Source organism: Periplaneta americana, unplaced genomic scaffold, assembly GCF_040183065.1.
Source record: "Periplaneta americana isolate PAMFEO1 unplaced genomic scaffold, P.americana_PAMFEO1_priV1 scaffold_22, whole genome shotgun sequence".
Taxonomy (NCBI): Eukaryota; Metazoa; Arthropoda; class Insecta; order Blattodea; family Blattidae; genus Periplaneta; species Periplaneta americana.
The window spans coordinates 894,370-910,326 of NW_027185503.1; the positions used below are offsets into that span (position 1 = coordinate 894,370).

A 15,957-nucleotide genomic window follows, 5' to 3' on the forward strand; every position below is an offset into this window, starting at 1 on the left:
ACGAAAACATTGCCAAAATCAAATGTGCAATTGATGAAGATCGTCGAAAGACCATTGACGAAGTGTCTGAGCAAACAAACCTGTCATGGAGGACGGTCCAGTGAATTTTAACCGAAGATTTACACATGAGATGGGTGTCTGCAAATTTGTTCCTCACTTGCTCACAGATGACCAAAGAGAAAACAGCGTGAGAGTTTGCCGCGACTTGAGTGAAGTGCAGGACGATCCAAAGAATTGTGACTGGGGATGAGTCTTGGTATGATCCAGAATCAAAGCATCGAGCCAGTGGAAGACTCCAAATTCACCACGACCCAAGATAGCACGTCAAGTACGATCCAATGTGAACAAAATGTTGATTTGTTTTTTTTAATGTGAATGGCATTGTCCACAAAGAGTTTGTTCCGCTATTCCATCTTTATATTCTTATTCTCCGTCCGAATCAGACAACTGATCTGTGCTGGAATCAGATGTCCCTAAGTTTATGGAAATGTTCTCCAAAATACTGTCCATCACGTGCTCACTTTCAATGTAAATGTTCTGCATTTTCTTCACATAATCATACACTGATATCCATTCTTGGAAGAAGCGATTACAGAGTCGGCCTCTGCTTATGCATAGCGGAGAAATTATAGAGGAGTCTTCTTAGGACTTCCTCATCAAAACTGTCTACAGCTGCAACAATCTTCTTTTTCGGCTGTGATTTTTCCGGACTGGAGAAAGAATCTGCTGTTCCTGCATCAATATTTTTCCCTTGTTTCTTGATTCTTGCCAAGGTTCGCTTTGAAATATCAGTGGCAGCCAGTACTCTTGCACACACGCATTTCAATGGAATTGGTATTCCATTTACAGCCAATTCTGACATGAATTTCCATACATTGTATGCTATTTCATGTCCTTGACTATGAACTACTCTATGATTTCACACCTTAGACAATGCCATAATGAGGGCGCTCAGAAGGACAATGTTTTCAGTATTAGCAATAGCGGTAGTAGCAGAACGATCTGAACACTTGGAATGCTAGTAACCAACTAACCCAACACCCCTCCAGTTGAGTGTGAGGGCGAGTCCAAGCAAATGAACTAAAATGGGTCCCTCGCGCTGGTGCCATAACTTCTCGTCCGGGCTCTACATTCTATCATTATGCTCATCTGATCGTTTTTCACGTCTGCACAGGCATGCAGCAAACATAATAGTATGACGTACTTATGTGAGCAGGTTTTCTCGGTTCTAAAGATATGTGAAACCAGCCACAGATCATAGCTAAACGATAATCATTGACACCTATGATTCGGCTGCATTGGAGTATGTCGATTGTTGCAGATATTACTCATCTGGGGCACAGACACACATGCAATGCCCAGCATTTTAAGTAGTGCTGTTGATCGATGAAAATATTTAATCGATTAACTTTTTGAATTTAATCAGTTGAAAAAATGTTTTAATGTACTGCAATACACAATTATTGTTATAAATTTAACTTGTGTTCGGTGATAAGCATAAGTGTTAAATGTTCTATATCTGTATATATTATATCGTTATATTATATTAATTACTTACTAACATATTTATTATGAGGGAATTTTTTAGACAAACCTAAATAACAAAAAGTATGAAGACTCACCTAGTTAATATTACTTCATACATGATTTTAAACATGCGAGTGTATTCACATGCTCCGAATTAAGTGCCGCTCTACATTTAGTAACAATGTTTCCTGCTTCATTAAACACGAAAAAAATTATTTTCTGTCAAGCACTTCTCCACGATCGTTCAATTTAAATCCAAACGTTTCACAGAGTTTACCTCTCAAATTCTCATTTGACATAATGGAGTTTACACTTTTCACAGGCCACATAAAACTGATTTTATTTTTCTTTATCAAGCTAAACACACAACCTTCATATACAAACTCAGTACAGAAACTGCAACTGCAAAACTACAGCGGTCGAAACAGAAGACTGGCCCCTATTGTAATCGAATTACTAGATTTTAGAAAGAGAAGAAGGTAGTTACGCTCTCACTTGCACACAGTGTAGACATGGCTATTTTATAGGGATGAGGGAGATGAATCCCAGAAAAGTATGTATTTTATAATATGCTAGGAAGATTAACTGACAAGGTGGAAGTTTTCTTGGAAAACCATAAAATTTAATAAAGGCTTCGCATTGTGTTTCAACTTTCAATAGAGGTAGACTAGGTCACTGTCCTCATATCTCCAATCTTTTGTCCAACACAAATATTCCCTAATGCCGACAGTCTCTTCTGTGACATTGAGTTTCTCTGTCTTGTTTTTATTCGTTTTAAACACGAGGAGCTCCTCTCGACGGATAAGCTAGTAGATGCTAGTATTAAAATGAGGGAATTTAACTTATACACTTCTCCAAATACATCTTTGTTGATATCGTTGTCATGAAGAAGTCTAGCACTTTCATAACTGGTATATTTCTTTATTCACTGTTCTGGTACAAAAGCTCAAGTTTAGTTTTTAGAACCTACGTCTTTTTTTTTAATATGCTGAAATAGCTAGCTTACAGTGAAGAAAATGCATCATGTGGGAAGTTTCTACTATAAGTGTCAAATTTGGAAGCATCAGCCAGGCTGACAAAACGAAGTTATTACACAACTTTTAACACTATATCACTTCAGAAAACGAATTATGTGTCTTTCTCGTGTTAAATTTACATTGCCTCGTTTACATGTTTCAACCTGTTATCGGCCATCTTCAGAACTGGTTGTTGGTAATCTTGGTGCCTTGTGTTTGTTTCCTGTGGGGGTGTGTTTGTGTAGTGTAACATAAACTGCAACACCTGCAACAACTTCTACATAGGACAGACAGGCAGGTCATTTCAAATACGTTACAAAAACCCATCACAGCCATAACAAAACTACAAAACACTTCCACATATGCAGAACACATCACAAATGCTAACCACACCTACAGAGACACGTAAATTCTACATATTTAACCAAATAGCCAGAAACTAAACACACTAAAACAATACGAAATATATAGGCACACAAAAACACATCCAAATGAAATTCTCAACACACAATTCAATTTTAGAACACACACTCTTTGACTCCACATTACACTACACAAACACACCCCTACAGAAAACACAAACAAAAGGTGCCAAGACCAGCTACAACCAGTTCTGAAGATGTCCGATAACAGGCTGAAACATGTTAACGAGGTAATGTAAATTTAACACGAGAAAGACACATAATAGGTTTTCTGAAGAAACAAAGTTTTTCTAAATCCCCAAATCTTTTATCGATCTGCATGATGATGTCAAGGATCTCAAAGAACAATATCTTGTAATTATGATCATGTTCTATATCACTTTTTCCACTGTAGCAGCAGTCTGTACTTCCTCCCTGAGAATTCACTTCTACTTTTCTCTACGTTCAAAATTCTAGCATGGTGCGGTATCTGAAATTACCATGATTAAGCGAAGAAGCGCTTTCGTCATGGCCCCGAAATGATAATTCCTGCTTGCTTAAATACAAAGCAGAGTCAATGACTGACTGCATAACATGTCTGTTTAAACGAACATTTTCAATATACTGCACTAACAATAGCCTAGCATTTTCTTTCAGAACATTCCCAATAGTGTTCATATTCTTCTGTAAATGTTTGAACTGCAGCACGCACTTTAAATGTTCCGCCGAATTTTCATGTTTTTGTAGAGTATGACTAACATTATTTTAGAAAATCACTGAATCCGGTTTCATTCCACACATGTTTTTCAACCCAAGTAGTAGGCATGACTAACAAAATAGTATTTCAATGTAGTGGCTCCCACACAACCACTCACTGATGCTTGCAGTACCATGAAGTTTTAAAATTAAGTTGGTATGGTTTACCAGCTTGTGAGTTTAACTTTTTACAGTTTGTCTAAAATTGGTTGAGTTCTGTCTAGAAACAATAGATAACTCTTATCCTGCTCACACCAGTGAGGTTTGAATTAATGTACATACTGCGTGATTGAACGGATTCATTTTGACATTGCAACATAATACAAAAACTTATATAGTAGTTCCTAACACACTTATCAGAAATTCATTAGAAACTGAAACGCACTTAATGTCGTCACCTAATAAAGTAATAAGTAAAATAAATTATATTTTAAAAATTATCACAACTGAATAGCGAGAGTCGAGAACCGAAATAAAACACAACGAAAAACAGACTGAGGTACTGAGGAAAGGCAAATATTCATTCATAATTTGCACTAACAAGGCTGTGTTCAGAACATCAAACTTTCTTTCCATTGCTTTCATAATATTAATTTTTAGTGAAATTTTCCTATGAGGTACAGTAACATTGTAACCAGAAGAATAAAAAATGAAAGGAGTGAAGATAGCAGCACAAAAATTAAAATCATAAAACATAATAGGACCTATATAGAAAGAAGACTTGACAAAGCAGAATTTTAAGGAAAGTTTTCTTTAGGACGGGCCATGTTGCTGGACAGACAAGTAGTCGTAAATCTCCGTGTCACCCATTATAGAAAGCGCATCAACTGGGCTGAAGACCAAATACGTGTTCGTCACAGCAACACCCATTTTTTGAAGAATATGGAAGTGAGGGGGGAAATGTCTCAGTCGTTGTCATAGCAACCACCCTGACATAGAGGAACAAAATAATATTTTAAATTTGAGAATCAGTGCCTCGTCGCAGCCGCTCGAGGAACTGAGACGTGAAAGTTACACAACAGCGGGAATGTTTAAACAGACTGGTGATACTGTACTTGAGATTTACTGATTTATAGTGCTTTGGTTTTTAAAATTAAGTAATTTAATATATGAAATATAAATCAAATGGCTCGCAAAATAACAAGTGAAATGTTCTTCACCTTCTTCATTTGAATAACCGCTATGTTGTAAATGAAACTGCCAACCAACTTACCACGAAAGGATGTGCAATAACTACAGAATTTCAACATCTCACTCAACCAGAGAAATTCACCACAACTCAAGAACTAACAATGACCACGAACTTTAGCTAGAGAACAATGTGTGACAGTATTTTTAATGATCAATTGATCAGCCCAAACATATTCCATGGAGAAACAATGACACAACAATTCGACTCATTTTGTAACACAGTTACATTGACAAAATATTTCAACAAAACTGGATCCCTTATCTCATTGAACTGTGAAGAATGATGATGCAACGAACTTGAACCACTGAGCAAACTGTGCAGTTCCTACTAACAACACTAAAATTCAACAACTTAATGTATTAATATATTTTAATGATCAGTCTATTATCCCAGCAGCAACGGCAGCATGCAGAATCCTTAATAAACATTTATACAAGATTATAATGCTTATTTCATCCTAACAGCAATAACAGTAAGTATCGTTATCTGTAGCAGTAGTAATAATACTTAATGATGCTTTAAACTTACAGATGTCATTCAATATACTAAGTCAGATTAATTCAATTTAGAAGTATAAACAAGTCATCAATTTACTGAGTAGAAGGTATAAGTACCGGTATGCAGAAATTTTGTTAATTCTGTTCTAAACATTTTCTCTCGATCTTCAAAGCTTTGAGATAGTTAGGCAGTGAATAGTGAACTCCTTTTTTATAACAGCTGAGACTAACAGAGGGTAGATGGAGGTCTAATTTGTATCTTGTATTAAAATTATGAATTATTTTATTAGTATTACATGTATTTTGGTTTTAACACAAAACATTACAAAGGAAAGAATGTACTCATAAGGTAAAGTCAATATTTATAAATTTTAAAAATCTTTTCACATGGTGTCCTTTTATGCATAATTGTCACTATCGTTATACCAGCACCTTTCTTTTGTAAAACAAAAATATGTTTAGCTTCAGATGAGAATATTAATCCACATTTCATTACACAACGGAAATATGCAAAGTACTGAACTTTAGGACTGCTTATATTGCTAAGAGAAAATATGGATCTTAATGCTTCAACAAAGAGAGCTTAATTTAGGAGTAATGTATTACATGTGGGTTTTCCAGTCTGACTGTGCTTATAGATTGTTTGGATCAATACCCTTTAATCTAATCTTGTAGAAAACCTGAGCACTATTACATGTAGCTGCTGGTACTAAATTTGACTACAATGGAATTATCAACATTAAGTGCTGGTCTATTTACACTAAACAATACCTCATTAGATTTAACACTATTAGATGTGTTAATAAGATGATTGTACCGTAATCACACTTTCGACATCTGCAAATAAGATTACCTGGGATAATTTATGTATGGTTGAGATTAAATCATTGATGTAAATTAAAAACAATAATGGACCCAAAATTGATTTCAAGGGACTGGGCAGATAGAAATTATTCAAAGATGAGTACTGCAAAGCCATTAACCTTTAAGAGATAAGTGTTAAAACCAGGGGCGAATGCTGGTCACGAAAGTTAGGCTTGCTCTTTTATTGATGGGGGAAGATGGGAGGATATAATTCATCTGGTTTGCAGATTTTCGTGTCTTGTAATAGACAACGTTAAAGCATTTAAATTGTCAAAGCCACTTTTACACCATACACCGTTATCTGTAAAAAATAACAAACACGGCCAACAAAACAGTTTATTCAGTTTTTTCGACCCTGCCAACCAATGAGTATTGTTGTATTGAGATGCACTGAAAGACCGCACATATTCTCTATTTTTCTCCTTATGCTGTCTTTTTAAACCTGGGAGCCCTGGACATGGTCTGCCGTTCATATGTCGGTCTTCTCTTGAATAGTCCTCCGGGAAAATGGATTTGATAATAGAGTTTCAATAACACACATTTCCAAACTCATTGCAACACTTCAAATTAACGTTAATACATGCAGCAGCTAACATTTGCATTCCGCTCATAAAATTACATTGCACTCGCAAATCACAGCACATTCACTGGTAGAAACTGCTGCCAATCAGTGTTGCCAACTCGATTCTTAAACATCCGTTGTGGAGCCTTGTAGAAACCGCTAAATTCCTATATTGTCAATGTAAAATTATATTATTTTGCCGCTGTGAGTGCTAAAAATACCCGCTAAATCCCTAGATCAGCAATACAAGTTTCATAAATTTTACCCACTAAACTAACGCCGAAAAACGCTAGATCTAGCGGGAAAACCGCTGAATTGGCAACACTGCTGCCATTTGTGCAACGTTAAATAGTCAGTGTAGCTCTCGGACCAGAGCTTCATACAACATATAACAGAAGCATTGCGACTGGGACGGATTAGGAGGAAGGCACTTGCGCGCGCATCATATTCTCGCTGTTTCTACGTCTTTCCTGTAGCTCCGAGAAACGAGCAAGAGTTGCGATCTCGTGGTGTGCAACCTGCGGATTGTATTATGCCTAGACATTATTACAAAAATGAAAAGAAATTTTAATGTACGTAATCCCATTTTGAGAAATACGCATTCTACGAAAATATTGGGCTTGCGCAGCAAGCATAGCATGCCCTGAGAAATCACCCCTGGTTAAAACAGTATTGTAGTCATGACTTGATATATGTTATAAATTGTGTATTATTTATAAAGTACGTTGATATTCTTCAATTTTATGTAACATTAAGAAGAACATTAGATTAAATAAAATAATTTTAAATTTTTTCTATTGTAAAGTTTTTTTCTTCAAAGGAGCAAACTCAGTTCTACTACAATCAACTAGATCCAAAGTATGAGCATGGTCAAGGACAATGAATTTTGAAGAATGAAGCTTTGTATCTAATGGCAAGCAACTAATCACTAGGATGGGAACACTATATAAAACCACACAGGGGTTAAATAAAAAAATTATAGCTTTAAAACATAAAAACAAAAGAACTGACAGTGTTATCCCAATTACTAGCAGCGGCAGCAGCAGCAAGTGTGCATGTCTCGTAACCTGCATATTTATTCACCATAAATTTTCACACAGAATGGATTCTGAATAGACAAAATCTGTCTACTTATATATTTTTACTATCCACAATGTCAAAACACCTCTGACTGAGGTTCTGGTTGATGTGTACTGTACATCTATTATCAGGCAGTACATGTCACTTGACGATAGGTGTCAGAGGAAGAACAATAATTATTACTTGTATACATTTTAAGTCCGATTAGTGGAATATGTTACTAGCCAATGATGTATGAAATGAAGAGGGAAAGGAACTGGCCACCCTACCCCATTATCTCATAGCTTAGTTACCTCATGAGTGTTACCTTACTGGTGTCACTTATGGGGCTCCAACCCGTCCTCGGACAGTTGACTAAACTGACAACAATGTAATAAAATTGAAATTAATTCTCCAGAAAAACATCAAAGGAGGTACATCTCTCTTTCTCTCCACTACTAAATACCAACATAACACGCGAGAGGTCCAGAACGAATTACTAGGGAAATGGTCTGCTTCCCTAGTATTGCGTCCTGAACCTCTCGTCTGTTTAGCAAGAAGGGAGCAAAGGCAGATGTGCCTCCTTCGGTGTAATTCTTTTAGAGAATTACCAAATTCATTTCCTGTCATCAGTACATTTCAGAACCATGTACGAAGTATCAAGGAATATGTTTCCAGAAAACCTCAAGTAGGTCTAATTTATCCAAAATTTGGTTATTTGTATGTTTACGACAAAACTCACTACTTTCTTTTAAGTAGGCTTACAAACTCCTTTTAACATATCAGAATAAATAAAAAATATAAATGCAATTACCATAAGCTATCCCCATACTAGTCGGATGATCGTTCACCTTTGCCAGCAGTCGGCCTTGATCCTCTACAGGCTGTTGTGCCACACGTTTATTAATTTTTAAACTTGAAGCTCAGGTTGTAAACAGACTATACGAGGGGCACAAATGAACCAACATACAGATGAAACCATCTGAAATGTAAAAAATATGCACAGTTTAAAACGTACTGTTGCACTACACAATGAAAAGTCAGAAAGAACAATGAGAATGAATGGCCCTAAAAGAACCAACCGTACAATGAATTCACATATTATTTAATTATATTTTACAAAATGTGGTCAATAACAAGAATGTGTGCTTCAACATATCATACAAAGACTGCACTGTAACACGAACATCAAGTGAAAGTGAAGTAGTACATAGGGGCCACAGAACAATAACAAGCATGTCTCCTTCCACCCATTCTTTTTAATAATTCTATTCATGAAGTCACAAGGGAATTATATAGGCCTACAGAAAAGGAGACTTATACCAAAAGAATTCTTAAGCATATTTATGGATTTTAGAGAACTGGAGGTTCATTTCCGCCCTCACATAAGCTAGCCATCGGTCCCTATCCTAAGCAAGATTAATCCATTCAATACCATCATATCCCACCTCCCTCAAATCCATTTTTATATTATCCTCCCATCTATGTCTCGGCCTCCCCAAAGGTCTTTTTCCCTCCGGTCTCCCAACTAACCATACATATCCATCAACTCATTATTATACCTTCTTCATCAGTTGACGCCATCATGAACCGCTCTCAATATCTTCCTCAAAATCTTTCTTTCAAAAACTGCTAGCCTGTTGCACGTTTCAACATTTAATGTTCATGTTTTTTTTTTATTTTACTAGATTATTTTACGACGCTTTATCAACAGCTCAGGTTATTTAGCATCTGAATGAGATGAAGGTGATAATGCCGGTGAAATGAGTCCGGAGTCCAACACCGAAAGTTACCCAGCATTTGCTCATATTGGGTTGAGGGAAAACCCCGGAAAAAACCTCAACCAGGTGACTTGTCCCGACCGGGAATCGAACCCGGGCCACCTGGTTTCGCGGCTAGGCATGCTAACCGTTACTCCACAGGTGTGGACCGTTCATGTTTCTGCACCATATAAAATAACTAGTCTTATTAAGGTTTTATATATATATACTTTCTTTTCCACCTTTTCAAAGAATAAATTTAAATTTCCAATTTGTATATTTCCATTTCGTACTATATTCCAGTCACGAGACATAAACATATATACTTTATCTTTTCGGGATTTACTTCCAAACCTACCTCTTCACTATGAGCACAATTCAGGAACTAGAAAAGAGCAGTCTAAAACCATCATTGTATACCACTTAAAAAATCGCGTTCTTTCTTTTTGATGCAAATAATCCACAGTAAGGTTAGTTGAGGGCTGGATAATGGAGATCCTATTGCATTCTCCAATGACAATCACAGTGAGCCTCAGTGCTTCCGACTGACTGAAGTTTGTGCTGTCAATGAAGAACAAAGAAGTTACAGTAAAGAGAAAATTCTCGATGAATAAAACCTTTAGTACATTTGAAGCAAATCAGCAGCCCCACTCCCTTTTTTTCTTTTGATTATTTCTGAAACCACAGTTTCTTTGCATTCCCATTCCGTAATTCAGTACTCTGTTTCAGAGCTATCTGTTGCAATAAATCGATTCCAAGAATTTTGTTTTCTTGGAGCATTTTCTGTGATATCTAAGGCATGTCCAATACAGTCACGTCATGATCTTCTGTCAAACCGTGTACAATCTGGATATTTTTCCTTTACATGTTTGACACCAACTGCCGAGTGTGAGTTCTTACTGTACTTATAGTTCATACTGTCCTGTGTTTTTATTGTGATTTCAAATCATTCCTTTGTTCCTATAAAGGGTCACTGGGACTGAGTTTAGAAACTTTAAAAACTTTTTATCAATTGCTTCCAAATACGTTGTGTTTCCTGTGTCTGTACATTTAAATGATAGTAACAAATTTCATAAAGTTTCAGTTAGTTCCTTAGGTAATAATGTTCACTTATTTTAATTAAATTATGTATAAATTCAAAACATTCCTCATGGCTTCAGATTTGTTACTTGCATTTTTTAAATTACATCTCATGATTAGGAAAACTGTGCATGGATTTTTAGAGTTGAGTATTGGTTAATGAGATAAAAATATTAATAGAAATCATAATTTTTACGTGATAATATTCTTTGATTTTTTAAAGTTAAAAATTTATATCATGAAAAGTTTATAATTAAGAGCTGTGCATAGCATTTTAAAAATGGATGTCAGACCTTTAAAAATGACAGATGAAGGCTAAGTATAGGGCAGAATATTAAACAAATATATTTGCCTTTTTGGTAAAAAAAAAAGTTCGTCCAAATGTTCCAAGTACTAGATCACTCAGTGCGGCAACTGAAACACGGGACTAGTGTTACGAGGCATCAACTGGTGCTGTCATCTACCAGAGGTGAATATGAATCCAAAGAGAGATCGTTCTTAAAAGTGCTACACTGAAGGTCATCATAAACTGACGCCATTTGAGAAGGAAATGTGTGAGAAGAACTATAGGTCTCTCTTATAACTGTGTGTGTGTGTGTGTGTGTGTGTGTGTGTGTGTGTGCGTGTCATAAAGCAAGAATGAAACAAAAGAAAGAACATAACATTTACAGTTTAGCTGGGCAGAAGTGTCATACAGGCCCTATTGTATGTCAAAAGCAGTTAATTTTGTCAATGTGATTCGAACTTCAAAGCAAACAACAGTTGGCTACAAGGTTTTAAAGTCAGACATGGGATTACTTTCATTAAAGTGGTAGTTGTAGAAGAAAAATCAAACACAGTGCTGGTAATCAAATGTTATTTCACAGTATGTAATGTTTCATAGTTATTTGTACTATACTCTCTCTTTCACAACAGAAAATTCGGGAAAAATTTCATAATCCTTCAATACAACAATAAGCCTAATATAACACAATTTTTCTAGTCCCCAGAAAACTGTTGTATTGAGATGGTGAAGAATCGGCAGAACAGAGAGAAGTTCTCTCTTCTCTCTGTGGCTTAGTGGATAAAGCACTGGCACATAAAGCTGGAAACCCGAGTTCGAGTCTCGGTGCCAGAGAGAATTTTTTTTCTGTCCTACCAATTCTTCACCATATGGAAATGCAGAATTACTGCACTGAAACTCCATATCTACTTCGGTACATCACAGTAATATGTTGTATCGAGGTTCGGCTGTATAAAAGATAAACAAGGCTGTAAGTCATTTTGTGTGACAGCAAGGGAGTTGTGCACAAAATGCTTGTGACAGTTAGTATTATCTGGAAACTTTGAGATTCCATTGTGTACAGTGTAAGTGTCAAGAAGAAAATAGTTTGTTCCTATTGCCTGACTACACAGTAAGTCACAAGGCTTTCATTACTAGGAAGTTTCTGATCAACACAAAAAAATGTGTGTTGTCTCATCTATTGTAGTCAGGTAATCACCGATCTTAGCACCATGCGACTTATTTTTGTTCCCAGAAATCAAAGTAACCTTGGAAAGGTGTTACAGTGAAACCTGTTCAAATCGGAACCTGAATAATCCGGAATCCTGTCTAATTCGGAACAATTTATTGGTCCCGGCGAAATTCGTATATATTATGTGTAATTTTTTCTGAATAAAACGGAAACTGTCCAACGCAGAAATGGAAATTGTCTGCTACTGTTCAAAACGGAAATAATATTTTCGACACACTACTGTAATGTAAACTATATTTTGAAACAATATGTGCTTTCAAGGAATGCATGAAATACGTAGGTCACTAAGATAAAAACAAGTTTTCTTCGCAAAATTTTTGAGGGTGCGAGAGTTTGTTGGCCTGGTGGTCATAAATTTTATTACCCTATTGACTAGGTAGACGAGTCCCTTCAAAGAAATTCAATGCTTCACGCTTCACCCCTGTATACTGTCGTAGCTGGGTAGAACGAAAGTCTATTAGTGATTTCATGATGAAATTTTGCACTATCATTAACTGATGAAGTAAAAGTTATCGAGGAAAATTAGAAACGAAGCGTATGGAAAATAATGTTGAAATTTAGGAATGGAAAACTCAGGTGTAACTTAACACTTTCAGAAATAAAGGCCGTATCATGAGTGAGTGGCTTGCGGTCAATAATGGTGACATAAAAAGGAAACAGAAAACAACTGGTTACATAGAAATAAATGAACTGTTGTGAGAGTGGATTCTTCTTGCTCTTTCAAAGATCGTGCCAATTTCTGGATCTATTCTGCAATGCAAACCCTTGAACTGGAAAAGAAATTGGATAATCCAAAATTCAAGGCTTCTAATGAAAGACTCCTAGTCCAATTAAATAATGTGCTGTGATATACAGTCCAGTATTATAGTATAGAGTTAGATATTAAATTTAGTGTAATTAATAAACTTTATAGTGCTTAATGAGTGAGTTACGATACAATTTATACAGGAAATGAGATTTTCATCAAGATCATTCACCAATTACATAAGCAAAAGGAAGCTAATTTAATGTCACTAGTGTTAAACGGAATATTTTGTGATTCCTACAATTTGCAGCATGCCATTTTGTTTTTTATTTATACAAATGATAAAATATTCCATTTTAACTTCACACCTGAATAATACGGAAACCTGTCCACAACGGAAAAAAAATAGGACCATGTCACTTCCGTTTTGAACAGGTTTCACTGTATTTTGATGTGGTAAAGACAGAACAGAATTCTATACATGGCCTTCCACCATTCCTTTCAATTGCTTCACGATCATTGTCTGCAGTGTGTAGGTGAAGGAGAAAGAAGGAACTTCGTAAACAATGCTTGGATTGTTCATACATGGAATCTTCACTTTCCAGATGTCGCACTGAGTGGAACAATCTTCACAACTAACTAGAAAATCTGTGGTTTTTTATTATACATAACAGAGAAATGCTACAAATGAGAGATATACTTTAAAAAGTCATAAGTACCAGCTCTTTCACCCACTAGAACCAGTGCATCCAGGCCCTTCATGTGATATGTTGACTGTTTCAGAGGGTTATCATCTAGACACCATCTGCAAATGGAAGTACAAGAAATAATGAAAATTTAAGACAAAATATAATTAATAACAGTGGTGGCTCGTGGGTATTGAATTCAGAGGGGCTGCATACATTATAAATCTTGCAACTTCCTTATTTAAAGATTAGTTCCATTCGCCTTGTCTTGTAGGTTGCAGACTTTTGACTCACCTTCTTATTAATGTCGTTTAACATAGTCTTTTCAATTGACAAATGGCTAATGCGATCAGTCCCTCTTCTCTCATCGTATTTCTAAGACAGCATTTTACTCTTTTCAAATGAGGCGCCTGAGATCAAAATGGGCTATGTGACTTTTTTTAGAAAATGAGTTATTGACGTCATGGGCAAGTTTGGGTTGAAGACTTTATACAGAGAAAGGTTCAGTTTCAAAATGGTTTATTTTAGAAGCGTAAAATGCATGGAGAAAATCAGTACATAGATCAAAATGGGATATATTATTATTAATGAATTAATCAAAATGGGATATGCCAACCATTATCTGAACAGAACAAAATGGGCCATATTTCATATTGTTACGTTATATTTCCAGAGCACATGAAACAGAATGGTCTATGTTTGCCAAAGTTTGTGTGGTTATAGTTTTTCTGCCTGATTTTTCAGAAAACCAACATGGTTGAGACCTTAGTTACACAGTAATCATACGTCTACACTTCTCTTCTCATTTATAAGGCCAGGACTGTATTGCTATGAAAAATATTGATGAAAGCTAATGTAATAAGCGTTATTTTATGAATTACGATAATACGTCAGACGGAATATTACAGTCCATCTTGAGTCTTGTGTACACTACTTTTAACACTTTATTACAGAAGATTGATAAATGGGCAACTTACTAGTGTCATATATTTAAGCACGTGTTAAAAGAATTATCCTTGCAGGAAATGAGTGCTCTCTGGACCAAAATGATCGTATTTTAATTATTTAAATGCAATTTCAATTAAGTAACATATTAAACAATTTATTCTCCTATCAAACACGGATGTTCCCTGGACCAGATGTCCTATTTGAATTATGTAATTACTTCATATTTATTTCTAACAAGTGCAGTGAAGGGCACAGGTGTGACTAGTTTTTAATATTTTCCAAAATGTGGAAACAGTAATGGTAGGCTTGATGATGATATTGAGGGTCCCAATTATTTATTTTTATCTAAAAATAAACTATTTGAATTAGTTGGGAGGCTGGGACAGAGCCAACCTTGAAATAAGTTCTTCTCATGGTTATAGTCACACACTGGTTCTACATGCGAAGATTGTGGCTTTGGAGGAAATGTTACTTCATCAAGTAGAGCAAAGTGTGATGATACTTCAAGCCTTGCTCTTGATGTCAAACACAGGATTGTACGAGCATTTTCCGAAATTGGAAAAGATTACATGGTACAAGAAAGTTTCGCAATGGTCATGGATATGAACCCATTGTCTAAAACTGCATACAATGACCATCTAAGTAAAATATGTGTTGCTGCTACACACACTAGTACAGATGTTCTAGTTTATACTAGACAAGAAGTGCTTGATGCCCACAGACTGGTGTGAGTGTGGACTGGAGAGACAGCTATAGTCCGACCATCGAATCTGTGCCCCGTAAGATATGCAAACTGAACCTTAATTCCTTTTCAGCCTCGGCAATTCATTTCTCTCCCTGTATTCCTATTTCTCTCTTTTCTATCCCTCTCTCTTTCTCTCCCCCACTACTCACAATTTTGAGCTTTCTTGTGGGACAGTTTATTTGCACTTGCAGTCCAGTGTTGTCAACTCAACATGAATACTGTAGCACGGAGTGGCGAAAGAAATATTATTAAGCAAGTAATAGCATTTTGCGATGAAGAGAAACAAACAGGTCAATATTTGTTTCCTATAAATCAGGCAACGAAAAGAGCAGCTGCGATCACAGGTGAGGCTTATTGTATTTCAATTGATTACGTATTAAAATTACTTACTTAACTAATACTAATATAATACTACTTTTTAATGTAATTTATATAGGCAGGTCAGAGGGCCTAATAAAGAAAATCAGGAGAGAGGGAGTCTGTGCAGGAGATGAAAAGCTAGAGTCACCAGGGAAGAACAGACCAAGGGAACCTTTAATTCTTGTAGATGATATGGACAGATGTATTTTAACAAGAAAGATACAAGAATTTTATACGATGCAGAA

The 15,957-nt window shown here is 35.9% G+C and overlaps 1 protein-coding gene across 12 annotated transcripts in view; it reads right to left on the reverse strand.

The window, feature by feature from the left end:
- The window catches only part of LOC138693819 (uncharacterized), a 148,202-nt gene that overhangs the window by 94,459 nt on the left and 37,786 nt on the right, over positions 1 to 15,957 (reverse strand). For 10 of the 12 annotated variants that reach the window (XR_011330499.1, XR_011330498.1, XR_011330496.1 and 7 more), the window contains exons 2-3: positions 13,693 to 13,778; positions 8,689 to 8,856 (exon numbers count right to left, since the gene is read on the reverse strand). The exons of 1 other annotated variant lie outside the window; for it this stretch is intronic. The gene's annotated coding sequence lies outside the window, so the exon portion shown is untranslated. Of the gene's footprint in view, positions 1 to 6,372; positions 6,885 to 8,688; positions 8,857 to 13,692; positions 13,779 to 15,957 lie in introns of those variants that run through there. One more of the 12 variants, XR_011330509.1, reaches the window with a different exon arrangement.